This window comes from Chenopodium album, chromosome 14 (assembly GCF_948465745.1).
Source record: "Chenopodium album chromosome 14, dcCheAlbu1.1, whole genome shotgun sequence".
Lineage (NCBI taxonomy): Eukaryota > Viridiplantae > Streptophyta > Magnoliopsida > Caryophyllales > Amaranthaceae > Chenopodium > Chenopodium album.
The window spans coordinates 36,493,415-36,506,604 of NC_137847.1; the positions used below are offsets into that span (position 1 = coordinate 36,493,415).

Genomic DNA, 13,190 nt, shown 5'->3' on the forward strand with positions numbered 1-13,190 from the left:
AGTAATTATATAAAAAAAAAAAAAAATAAATAAATAAATAAATAAATTAGTTCTCCATTATATCCCTACCTTATAAAAAGTAGAAACTTACTCTTATGAATAGTGTAATGCCAATTATACCCTTTAAAATGTGCATTTACATATATACCCTCATTAATATGTACAAGTTTTTTTTAATAAATAGTGTTTGGACAATTATACCCTCTGAAATATTTAATTACGTACTCATTTGCTTTCATGCATTAATGTTAGTTGTCTTGGATATTTATACTCATAAACATAGTTGTGTACATATTTTTTTGTCACTAATTTTGCCAATAACTAAATTTGTGATTTTAAGACCAAGCCGAAAGAGTAACTAGATATGACTAGCTATGCGCGCGCATCGCGCGCGTTAGCTGCCCTAGTTTAGATAAAAATGAGGCTTGCAAGAAAGTTGATAGAAATGCAACATCCCCGTTGTTGAAACATAGTTGACAATGCTTGGAATTGCCAAAGAAATGCCAAAGAGATGTCAAAGAGGAATGCATGTAGAGCAGCATATATATAATCCCTTGTAGCTTCAAATAGAAGTTGCAAATCACACAAATTGACTCATATTAATCTTGAAGACCAGGAACTAATTCTTAGTGTTTTCTTGCATCAAACTAAGCATAAGATGGAAAATGGAGGAAATAGGCCAATAAAGAAGGATGATATTCCAGAGTCGACAAAGCGTAAGCCAAATACGGTGCTGGGTAAGGCATTGAAGACTATATTCACCGGAAAGCCTCCAACATCAGGGGGTCAGGGAGATTCTTCAAATGGCTCAAGAGTCGCACCAGAGTAATTTCATATCATGGTATCACTGAAGTTGTTATTAATGGGGATGAATATAGTAAAAAAAAAAAGTGGTATATCACTGATGTATGTGTTGTTAATTTCTTATCTTTCATTTTAACAATGTAACCTATCTACTTTGTTGAATCTTATTGCAGTTTCTTGCTTTAAACAAATTCTGAATTCATTTTTCATATTAAGAAAATCTAAGCAGCACAAACCAAGAAAGTTTCAGTATATTCATTTCTATAGAGTCGACTCTGAATCTCCTCTAAGAGCTTGAGGATGCTTCTTTTCACAAATGACTTCATAATCAATTACTTCCTGCTGAGGCACTGACTGTCACTAAGATATTCGTTTTTTCCCCCCTCTCTAAGCAATGATATCAAACAGCACATGTCAAAATAAAACTATGTGCTGATTTTATAAAATGTTGATCAATGCATGAATTTTTATACCACTCGATCCGGAGCATGCCTGTAGGATGCTACGGCGTAATCTCTGATGGTAGCAGTTACCTCTTTTCTTTCTACCATGTACACTAGCCTACTACTTTCATATCACCACAGACTCTGAAGCTGCTCTTGCAATGTTGCTCTCAAACGTCTATTAGACTCCAGGTCACTGGCCAATTTTTCCTTCAAAGCTATAAGTTCTGACTTTCTCACCTTAGCAGCTTGAATGTCACGAGTTTGTGCCTTGCGGTTGCTATCCTGAAGTCACATATAACATGAAATTAGCTGACAGATAATAAGCAAATCATTATACTAAACATTAAACACAATGACCAATACTCCATGTACATTTTCAGTAATCTGTGAATGACAGTGAGCACAAAAATTTCAATTACATCAGCTTTAAATGGGTTTGCTGAATCATAAATCATTGCTGAGTGAATGTTGGAAAAAATGCATTTGTGATCTACTATAAAGTCCCAAGAAGAGTAACTTTGAGCATTGAAAAAGTGTAATCTCATTTCACAATAACCTAATACCAAAATGCTCAAAAAAAAAAAAAAAAATGCATATCCATGACCTAAACAATATTATGTAAAAATTTGGCTAAAAATACTCAAAGGTTGCAATATTGTGTAAAAATTTGGCTAAAAAATGCGTTATCCTGTGTAAAAATTTGGCTAAAAAATGCGTTATCCATTTCTCAAATCAATTGTTCCAATGCTCGACAGATCTAGGAAGAAAGCACAGGTTCCCTACTTCATTCCCTTCCTCTTCCCTATATCTTCCTTTATTCTTCCTTCATTCTTTTCCTTCTATGATTGCTCACAATTGTCACCAATTAAACCCACCAAAGCCCGCACCATACACAATGCAATAACCTCAATTCCATCTACAACTCTATTTGATCAGCAAAACACATCAAAAAACAAAGTTCAGTTTCCACTCGCAGCTAAGTTAAAACCAAGTATAAAAGAATACAGCTAACCTAAGTCAAATTCATCATTCCACAATAACCTCAATAACATCATATATCAAATTATCAATATGCTTATCAACATCCCTCTACGTATAACGGAAGACTATTTATCTTCATATCTGTCCAAACACCAACACTTCAAATGTATAATAAACAGAATGTACATTAGTGGGGGAGTTCATTAACTTAATCTCCTTTATAAAAGAACTTTCTTATGCAAGCCACAGAGTTAATATTCCCCACTTGAACAAAATCAAAAGTCACACTAACTTTGGTGCTCAGGATTCCTATTCAGCCAGTATCAACCACGGTGTCCCCAACTACTCAACACTTCTTGTTTCCATAAACAAATCTGAAAAATAAGGCCAATGAACGCTAAAATCATACCAGTTTTCAAACTCAGCAATTCCATATTCTAAGTTCCAAGTAATCATTTTCATGATTAACAGTACAAACAGAACTAGATACAATGTTAATGTTAATCATCCAAACTCACCTTATCCCTGCACTTAATTACCATTATTATGTAGCATTAATTTTCATGATTTCAACCGAGTTTGAACTCAATATCGCATTCCTCCCAAAATTCTTATCCCTAATTAGAAACACAATACCTCATTTTTGTGGTTCCATCATCCACCAACTTTTTTTATTCACTCTTAATCAACAATCCACTTAAAACCAAATAAATCAACAATATTCCACTGCAACTCGGCATATTTAGGAACGGAGAGAGTATTATAGTTCGAGTACTAAATTTCAAGTTCATCACATAACTCACCTTCTCATTACCACATTTCAATTCCTTGATTCTGTTACCAATTTCTTCAGCATAATTCTGAATTTCCTTCTTAAAATCAAGCATTTCAGAACATTTGAGAGCGTAAAATTTATCTCTCTCTTCCTCCAATTGCTCAAGCTCCTCTACCTCAACCTTCAAATCCCTAACCAGCAACACATTACAAAACAAATCAACACAAACTAACGAATTAAATTCAAATAAAATCGCAACTTGATCACATTGAATTCAATACAATTTCCAGTAAATCGAACCTCAATTGTTGAGCACAGGATAGAAATTGACGATCCAAAAACTCAATTTCGGATTTGAGTGACGAGATTTTGAAGTTATCTGATGCAAATTTTTGATCTAAGATCAAACATCTTTGTTCCAGTAATCTGATTTTGGCGTGTTTAGCTGATAATAATAGGGATTACTTCTTTTGTAAGTCTTTCTCATCCTACAAATTGGTAGTTTCCTTTCCAACTTTAGAGTATGAGAGGGAGTAGAGATGATGATAATGGAGAAGAGTGAAGAGGAAAAACCTGGAGGAGAGAGAGTCTTTGATTACGAGTGGACTCCATATCTCCAAGCCTTTCTTTGAATGCTGATTGAAGCGCCATTGATGAGTGCTTGCTCACTGCTAGACCTCGCAAACACGTCATTCGGGTCGGGTCAATTCAGGTCGGGTCAAGTTCGGGTCAACAAATGTTCGGGTCGGGTTCGGGTCGACTCGGGTTTTGGGTCAAATTCAGGTCAGCACTTCGGGTCAAGTTCGAGTCGGGTTAAGTTCGGGTCGGGTCAATTCGGGTCGAGTCTTTTCGGGTCGGGTCAATATTTAGGATCAATTTTCGGGCCAATTTCGAGTCAGGTCAATTTCGGTCGAGTCAACTCGGGTCGGGTCTATTCAGGTCAAGTTTGTGTTAGGTCACCGATATAAATTCACTTAAAAAAAATAGTTGGAAAATAAAGTAAAATCGTTAAAAAAAAAAATCGTGAGTACCTATTACTTAGAAAATAAAGAAGCCTTAAAACAAGTAATTAACCATTTCAGTCTATTCTCTTATTATTCGGGTCAATTCGGGTCGGGTTGATTGGGGTCAATCAATTCGGGTTAAAATTGGGTCGGGCCACTTCGGGTTTCGGGTCATTTCGGGTCGGGTCAAGTTCGGGTTTCGGGTCAGGTCATTCGAGTCGGGTCACTTCGGGTCATCGGGTCATGTTCGGGTCAACTCCATTTCGGGTCGGGTTCAGGTCGGGTCGGGTTAGTTCGAGTTCGGGTCATTTTTCGGTCAATGATTTCGGGTCAACTTCAGGTTACGGGTCGAGTTATTCGGGTCGGGTCAATCGGGTCGGGTCAGGATTGCCAGGTCTACTCACTGCTACTGTGAATTCTGCAATAGTGATTTTGGATTTTGAGTGCAGTAAAATTAAATATGATTCCATCATTGTTTTTTTAAAAAAAATTTAAGGAAAAAATGTTAAAAATAATCCCAACTTTTACGTATTCACTCAAAATAATCCCAACTTTGAATTATTATTGAATAATTCAATTTTGGGGTATATTCACTTTCTTTGTTCCCTAACTGGTTACTAACCTATTATAATATGTTAAGGTGACACGTGTCACCATATGATTGGTTGAAATTTTAAAAAAAAAATAAAAAAAAACTTACAAAAATTTGAAAAAAAGAAAAAAATTGTCCAGCCACCACCTAAGAACCACCTTCCCCACAACAACTGCGGTGACCAGAACCCCCTTCCCCACCCACATGCCAGCTAGAACTCCCTCCCCCAAGCCGGTAACTCCCTTTCCCCCAAAAGGCAAAACCACCAATCCCGCAGCCCAAAACCCCCGAAATCCCACCCACAACCACCCAAAATCCCTAAATGACCTCCCCTACCGCATAAAAATCCTAGGGTTCGATGGTGGTGGAGGGGCGACTAGGGGTTTTTATACGGTGGTGAAGGTAGTTTAGGGATTTTAGGCGGGTTTAGGTTTGCAGGATTGGTTGTTTGAGGGAAAAGGGAGCTGGTAAGGGCGGTGTTGGCATGGGCCGGCATGGGGGAGGGGGTCTGGACGCAGCAGGCTGATACCAGGACTTGGGCTAGGCTAGTGGCAAGCCTGACGCTGATGGTTGCGTGGTTGTCGTGGCTTGGGGGATTGGGGTTGGATTTTTTGTTTTTATTTTTTAAATTATATTTTCAACCATTAACGCGATGACACGTGTAAATGAACTTTGACACGTGTTCGTTAATGAACTTTTTTTAAAAAAAAAAATTTATCTATTTAATAGGTTACCGGTTACATGAGACTATTTTTAGTGAATACACCCCAAACTTGGGATTGTTTAATAATAATAATCCAAAATTAGGATTATTTTTAGTAATTTTTTCAAAATTAAATCAGATTTTAGGAATCAGTTCGCCCAATCTATTTAAAGCAGATTTCGCCCAATCTATAAAAATCACTTGTCTTTCATCTACCTTCACATTTTGTCCTTCATCACATTTTGTCGTTACTAGTGTTCAATATGGATGACTATTTTAAATGGATATCAAATAAACTCCATCAACTCAATATATATAACTAGGTTAAAATCCCGTGCAATGCACGGTTGTGAAATAAATTTGACAATAATGTTACAAAATATAAAGTATATAAAAGCTATGCAGAAATGTTTCATTTGGGTATATATGGAATTTGATTGTCAAACTAGAAAGAAAATATCATAAGGTACTTAAATTGTTCACTTAAAGATTTTGCCAAAAAAAAAAAAAAAAAAAAAAAAAAAACAGAAGCGGAAAAGACGGGAAAAATTTTCACAAGATAATGACAAGTAACATTGATTATTCGCTTTTAGTATAAGTTATAAATTGGGCGAAATCTGCTTTAAATAGATGAAAGACGAGTGATGAAGGGTGGGTGACAAATCGGATTGAATTCAGGTGGAGCTCTACTTTATTCGTCATCAATTTGCTTATCATTAATTCGTTATCCACATATTTAACAAAGAAAAAATAAGTAGTTGGTTAGTTTGTGAGTGAATGCTATTTGTGAGTCTTATAAGAATATTTACTATGTTGATTAAAGGTCTGTTCCGATTTACTGAAAATAAATGAACTGAACTAAACTGATTGGGGCTAAAATGAACTGATTGGGGCTGAGTTGAACTAAATTGAATAGAGCTAAAATGAATTGTTTATGAGAGAAGGAAATTAGGAACTGAACTGAACTAAACTGAACTGATTGGAGCTTAATTGAACTGAACTGAAATTAAGTTGAACGGAACAGACCCTTAATAAGGTGATATTATATTTGCGTTTGTGAGTCGGGTGAATGCTAATATGTAAAAGGCAGGTGTTCTACTTAGGAGTGAGCAAACCGGGTACCCGATCAAAATTTTAGGATCCGGACCCAAATTGGTTGGGCCGGGTCTTAAAATTTGAAATTGGAATTGGAACGGTACAACTGGGTCCTAAAATTTAGGAATTGGAATTGGTTCCACCGAGTACCGGTTCCGGGTATCCACTTAAATACACAACTGTTAAAATATAATACAAATCATAATATTTTTTTGGTTTATTTTCTCTTTAGCGTTTAATACTCATAATTTTATATGCATTAAGCTATTTTATTTATTTTAAATATTAATATTATTTTTTTATTTTGCTAATTAGTTACATTAAACATATTTTGTTTATTTTTTTTTTAAAAAATATATATATTTAGTTCAATATATGTGTTGGGTATCTGGGTACCCAATCGATTCCAGTTCCAAAAAATGGAGAATTGGAATTGGAACCAGTTGCAACCAGGTCCTTAAATCATTACCCGGAATTGGAACTATCAGGTCCAATTCCAATTTCGAATCTGTCGGTTTCCTAACCGGTTCCGGTTCCAATTCTGAGTACTCGGAATTTTTGCTCACCCCCTTCGTATATAACATTCCCATATATTACTTTCATTATTTCTAAGAGCTCAATTTTGAATTTTGCAATATTCATATGATATATTTGATCAATGTTTATGTTTATTGTTTGATTTGTCTTAATATTTAGTTTCTTCATATCAATTTTGTATGATTTATATTTCCTCCATAGTTATATAAATACATCACTTTGACTTTTGCATTATTTATGTACTAACTTTAGCTTAATATTTTTAATTAATAAAAACCAAATGTTATTAATGTTATTTATTTTCATAATATCACTATTTTAAATGGTAACTTAACATTACATTAGAAATATTAGTAATTAAATTTGTATATTGACACGTGTCTAAGTCAAAATGATGTATTATATGTCTATATACAGTACAATGGGAATACTCATCCGTATAAACAATTTTAAGTTGACAAATATTCTAATTAGGAATGGTAATCTATCAGATTAGGGTCGGATGAAGCTTCACCCGCATCCATTCTATCACTCCAACCGCCACCCGTATATGATCCATGTGTCATTCTCTAATGAATTGGGTGGGTCAAATAGTTAGAGGGTGAGTTATAATTTATATACTATATTTTTATGAATTTATCAAGATTATCGATGTTATTATTTTTTCTATTTTTTTAATAATAACCGCTCATATGAATTAATTTTTCTATCGTTTTTCTATTAAAGCAATCTTTTAATTATTAAGCAATATGTATAATCTTCACTCAATTACGAAGTACTGACGAACTATATGACTCAAATGGCAATACGTAAACATTCAGGCTGTTATTGTTATGGATCCAGTCCACTTATAACATGTTTCAAGCCATTTAACTTTTAAGCCCAAAATGTTGCTTAAAGAGTTTTGGTTCATTTGAACTTTAATTAATATCTCGTAGAAGATTTGGGAGTACTTAGACTTTAGATCTAGTATCCTAAAATCAACAAGGGGATGAGGAGCAACAAATTACACAAACGTAGGGGTTTCAATTTGGGTACCTAGATGAAGTTTGGGTTGACCCACAACGGATCGAGTATGTTTGGGTTAAGGTTACCTTTTAATCCACCTTCGTTTGGGTCGGGTCAATTTCAGACCAAGATTTGTCGGATCAGGGTCGGTTTAAGTCAAGTCAATTTTAGACCGACTTATATTTAGTTCGAGTAAATTTGTATCGGCATCAAAATGGGTTTGGACTGGTTCATTTTGGTTTAGATGACTTTGGGTCGGGTTGATTTTCTGGTTCGATTGATTCTGATTCGATTAAGTTCGATTTAGTTTGATTAGGATAAGGTTGATTCATTAAGTCACTTCCAATTCAAATCTTTTTTGGGTTTTGCTAAATATGGGTCCAGTTGACCAAATTATATATTCAAATGAGCTTTTTTTTTTTTTTTTTTTTTTTTTTTTTTTTTTTTTAAAAAAAACTAGAGTACTTATTGAGCTTTTATCTTATTAATGGGTCACTATCTAGTCATTTATGTGTCATTATTCATATCGTGTCAATAATATGTACTTACGGAGTATTAGTTTTCTGAATAGATCATTTCTTGTGTCATTTTAATCTTTAAGTCAAATTAAAATTGAATTAATTAATGAACTAATGACATATTAATAGATGATAGCCACAATTGATTAAAATGAACTTGATATTAGTAAAAATATCAAATTGATTAAATTAATGAAATATACTATTATACAACATTACAAAATAAAAATTAAAAATTGTCAAATACAGAAATCTTTCATATAAAATACGACCGTGGAATAGAACTAACACTGTGAAACATCTCTCATTTACATCTTTGGAATGTACAACCTTTTGGAAAGACGTAATATTTAACGATTTGTTGTAGCTATGAGGATGATTTTAATCTTATTCATCTAATTGTATTCGAAAAATTGATAAATTTGCGATCCCGCATAATTCTTTACCAATGAAGCGATCGATTTCACGACAATCCATCAAAACAAAAATGTAAAAATCCTTCTTCAAAAGAGAAGAAGAAATATCTATTCAAAGGAGAAAAGATCCTCTAATAGAAGAAAAAAAAACACTATGTTTCGAGAGGGAGAAAATTCCTCCTAGGACGGCAGGAGGTATCTATCTATATATTATACTGAAACAGGGTACACTAGCTCCATGGCTGCCACGTGTCCCTTTTTTTTTTTTTTTTTAATACTCAATATATTCTCTATTAGAATATAATTATATTCTCTATTAGAATATAAAATAATTATATTCTCTATTAGAATATAAAATAATTATATTCCGTATTTATGTATATCGCTTAGTTTTGTTAAGTAAATATTCTTGTGTATAATTTTAGCTAATTAAATTCCTTAAGTTTAGGCTAATTATGCTCTTGTAATTTGTATATAATCCATACGTTCCTAATGAGAAGGCAAGGATTCAAACTTATGGTATGATTTTATTTTAGATCCTAAAATCCCTAACAATCTGCATATCTTCTTCCCCACCTCTTTCTTCTTTCCGCTGCTCTTTAACAAACTTATTAGCTACAATTATGCACAAGAATATTTTCTTAACAAACTATAAGCGATATACATAAATACAGAATATAATTATTTAACATTCTCTTACTAATAAACTAAGAATACATATATATCTTGTAAGTATATTTTCTGAAGATATAATTAAAATATTTACTATGTATGACGTTTAACATAATCATTATATATATGCACATAATTTACAATACTATTTGTGTTTAATATCTATATGAACAATGGAATTCACTATGATAAGTGATATCTATTTACAATACTTTTTTTTTTCTTTGGTAAACTATATTAACAATAAATTGTTAAAGATCTTATTATTATAGGTACTCCAAGATAATATCCTTGACTTCTTAATATTGTTTCTCAATTAATACTATTCACGGATATTCAACATGTATTTTGTCCATATTAGTTGACTTTAGATTGCTTAATTCAAATAGAGTATATGCTCTTATTTTGTGGAATATATTTTTGCTATCCTTATTAGCACATACAACTATTGTATATGCTCTAGAGTGTTTTATTTTATTTTATTTTTTTTTGTTTTGGTAGACTGTATAATTGTCAAAGATCTTATTATTAAAGATACTCCAAGATAAAATCCTTGATTTTTTAAAATTATTTTTCAATCAATATTATTCACGAATATTCCGCATATATTTAGTCCATATTAGTTAACTTTAGATTGCTTAATTCAAATAGAGTATTGTAGAGTATATTTTTGTTATTCTAATTCACACACGTACAACTGTATATGCTCTAGACCTTTTTTTTTTTAATTCCAAATGAGGCTACAATAACCAAGGAAAGGAAAATTCAAACAAGCAAAAACAAGAAAACTAAAAGAAAACAGAAACCTAAACACCTAATTACGGAGGAATAAAACCCTTTCATGGTACTAGAGCAGATTGTTCCTTCCATCTATTGAGTTAAATTATATTTAAAAACTTTACATTCAATTTAAGAATAAAAAAATTATTTTAAAGCACAAATTTTTATATGTGGTGGGCCACACCGTCTAGTCAGGGTTACTCAAGTTACTCGATCAGGGGTTACTAGAGTTACGCAGTCAGGGGTTCAAGCATGAGTTATTTGAGGGGTTCGACCAGGGGTTACTCTGTCAGGGGTTATATACTCGAGGGGTTACTCGGTCAGGGATTACTCGAGGAGTTACTCGAGGGTTTATATAGTCAAGGGTTACTTGAGGGGTTCAGTCAGGGGTTACTCAGTTAGAGGTTACTTGAGGGTTACTCCGTCAGAGGTTACTTGAGGGGTTACTCGAGGGTTTACTTGGTCAGGGGTTCGATAAAGGGTTAATTGGTTAAGGGTCACTTGAGGGGTTACTCGGTCAGGAATTACGCGATCATGGGTTACTTGATGGGTTCGGTCATGGGTTATTTGAGGGGTTCGGTCAGAGGTTACTCTGTCAGGGGTTACTTAAGGGGTTACTTTGTCATGGGTTATATAGTTAAGGGGTTACTCGGTCAAGGATTACTTAAGGGATTACTTGAGGGTTTATCCGGTCAAGGGTTACTCGAGGGGTTCGGTCAAGGGTTACTTGAGGGGTTCGGTCAGGGGTTACTCAGTTAGAGGTTTCTTGAGGGGTTACTCGATCGGGGATTACTTGAGGGGTTACTTGAGGGTTTACTTGGTCATGGGTTTGATCAAGGGTTAATTGAGAGGTTACTTGGTCAGGAGTAACTCGAGTAACCCGGCCACATAGAAAAATCCCCAATTTTAAAGTAGTATATCATTAATTTGAGGGGTGAAAAATGTATGATTAAGACACCTATGTAAGTAAATTCATTAATACTCATTATTTATCTTAAAATTTTGTTAAATGAATATGAGTATTAAGATTTGTAAGCCGTGCATCGCACGGTTACTATGCTAGTTATAAACCTAAAAACAAACAAAAGTAAAGAGAAAAACACGCAAAAACATAAAAAAATAAAAAATAAAAAAACCAAAGATTGGGCTTTTCATTGGTGAAAACAGATGAAAGCCTCTTTTTTTAAAATTCAACAATGGAAGATAGGGTTTTAGAGAGAGGAGAAAAGAGAAGGATCGGAGGTTAGGGTTTATACTTTTCATTACTTTGCATTTTAAAAATTACATCATTATTGAAAATAATATATATATTTTATTTTTTTAAAAGATATCCCTTCCATATTTAAATAAGTGAAACGTTTTTACTTTTTGCATTATTCATCTAATTCACTTTGACTAATTTTTGTAATTTATGCATATAATATAGTCTTGTGGATACTTGTTAAAATCGTCTCAATGAATAGTTCATTAATATTCAATTATTGTTATAATTTTTTCTTATTAATGTTTAAAGATATTATCAATTTAAGTGTTACATTAGTATACGTACACAAGGAAAACATTTTATTTATATAAATATAAAGGGAGTAGATACAACTCGAATTGCTTTGGTGGAGCTTTAAATCTTTAATACCATGGGGATTGCCATTTCCTAAAACAAGTTAAATACTATAATCATTTTTAATAACATGAACATGACCTATCGGCCCAAACAAAAGTTACCTACACAAATTTTTTGCACCCACTAAAGCAACAATGTACCTAAATAGTTATCTTTCTTTCCTCCCCAACTTGATTTGTTGTTTGGTTTGTATACCTTTTAACAAAAAGCATATGAACAATGAAGATGTAAATTGCCCACAACCAAGTCATAAAGCTACCAGATCATGTGATCATCCCAAAGCTCATAACCAACCATGTGATCCCAACCTTAAAGCTTAACTTACATACAAACAGCCGAGCTACATTTTTTTTTTTTTTTTTTTTTTTTTTTTTTTTTTTTTTTTTTTTTGAAATGGCATGTATTGAGAAGACTTTTCATTGGAATGGAGCCTCACACAGGTCAAACCGACTTAATTTGCAGGCAAGGTAGGTATCTTAGTAGTAGGAAAAGGTAAGGAAATCCCCATCAGATCACCATATTTAAAGTGTCCCAACTGAAAATTAATCACAAATCTTCATGTTTCCCAAATACTATTTACCATTAGATAAAATGTTACTCTGTACTTGTTAATAGCTAAGCAACTGAAATTAATGGCCCCAAAATTCAAAATTACATCAAATGCGGATTGGTATAATTATTGGGTTTTGTATTGTACTCTTAATCTTAGTATCATGATAAAATTATTACTTGGTAAAATCGTGTCTATCTCTAAGTCAATGAATTAAGAATCATTTTAGAAAGTTACACCAGATTATTATTGACACCCGCCTCTTAGCAAGAATAACTCCTTTAATAAACATCATTGTCCTTTAATTTTTTCAAATTTAATCATCATCATCATCAAAACCTTAACAATATTATCCATCTTTAATCAATAACCCTTAACAAAAGTGCTTACATCATTTAACTTATTAATTAATCAACTACATAATTAGTAAATCTCTAAATTAAAGTATATAATTAATTTCGTAAAAAAAATACACATCTTAGGTCCACCTAAATTGTTGGGTTGCATGTGCACCACGTTGGCTGATGTGAGACGATGTACATAAACCAATCCATAAACCTTCATCATATTATGATGAAGCTGAATTCATTCATAGTCCTTAAGTTTTCTAAAAGCAGCAGTTTATCAAAAGCTTCTTTCATTAAAGTTAGCCAATGCTGACGGTATATAGCCAGATTAAAGAATAAAG

The 13,190-nt window shown here is 33.1% G+C and overlaps 1 long non-coding RNA gene across 1 annotated transcript; it reads right to left on the minus strand.

Moving 5' to 3' along the window:
* Positions 1–499: 499 nt before the first annotated feature.
* LOC145579192 (uncharacterized) lies at positions 500–3,701 on the minus strand. The gene is made up of 4 exons (XR_014099086.1): positions 3,580–3,701; positions 3,307–3,494; positions 3,035–3,197; positions 500–1,532 (listed from the first exon to the last, which is right to left on the minus strand). It is a non-coding gene; the product is annotated as an uncharacterized LOC145579192 (long non-coding RNA).
* Positions 3,702–13,190: the final 9,489 nt, after the last annotated feature.